This window comes from Periplaneta americana, chromosome 9 (genome assembly GCF_040183065.1).
Source record: "Periplaneta americana isolate PAMFEO1 chromosome 9, P.americana_PAMFEO1_priV1, whole genome shotgun sequence".
Lineage (NCBI taxonomy): Eukaryota > Metazoa > Arthropoda > Insecta > Blattodea > Blattidae > Periplaneta > Periplaneta americana.
This window is the reverse complement of record NC_091125.1, coordinates 173,132,521-173,133,336: the sequence shown is the minus strand read 5'-3', so window position 1 is coordinate 173,133,336 and position 816 is coordinate 173,132,521. Positions and strand designations below refer to the sequence as shown.

The 816-nt window shown below is 44.9% G+C and overlaps 1 non-coding gene across 1 annotated transcript; it reads left to right on the top strand.

Moving 5' to 3' along the window:
* The first annotated feature begins 471 nt into the window (after window positions 1-471).
* On the top strand, window positions 472-590 carry LOC138706886 (5S ribosomal RNA). The gene has a single exon (XR_011334132.1). It is a non-coding gene; the product is annotated as a 5S ribosomal RNA (ribosomal RNA).
* Window positions 591-816: the final 226 nt, after the last annotated feature.

Here is an 816-nt window from a genome sequence, read left to right as displayed (position 1 = left end):
TTATATATCTGTCACGTAATCCATCAAGAGACAAATGTCCCCCCCCCCCTAGTCAGTAGCGAGCTTCAGTCCATTCGTAGTAGCCGCCGGTGCAAGAAGTGAATTGAAGTTTGTGTGAAGTTCCGTAGTATGGCATGAAAATGATGTCGAAAATCCGACTACAGTTCCACAACCATGTGGTTGAAAGGAGGCTCCGCTGTTGAACAACAATCCACCTGTGGCTTAACTTAGAATGCCGACTAGCTGTTTTATTAATCCCGTGTCAATCCAGCAGTGTGTGACGTTGAAACGTAACCAAACTGCCGTTGATAGATAGATTTATCATCTATCCCAATGACATCCAACGAGCTTGGTAATTTAGGTACAGAGTCTAAGCAGGCAGTTTACGTGTGTGTGTGAGCGAGTGCAGGTTTTATCGAGTGCACCCCAATCCCATCGTCCTCAAGTGCCTACAGATTACGCAGTTTCATCGGCAACGGCCATACCATGTTGAAAATACCGGTTCTCGTCCGATCACCGAAGTCAAGCAACATTGGGCGTGGTCAGTACTTGGATGGGTGACCGCTTGGGAACACCACGTGCCGTTGGCGATTTTTTTTTTTACGTCACTATTTCCAGCGTGTTCTAATAAGACTTATGGGATATTATGTTCCCTTCCCTATTCCAGCTATAGCTTGGATGATGACGCCGCTGCATAATTGTAGAGTAATTGATAATTCTTAAGTACTTGCAGCTCCGTATTGAAACTTATGACTGGTAGCATATTCATATGAGACGGTTCACTTCTCTGCGTTTTCTCGAAGAAGGGAATATGTA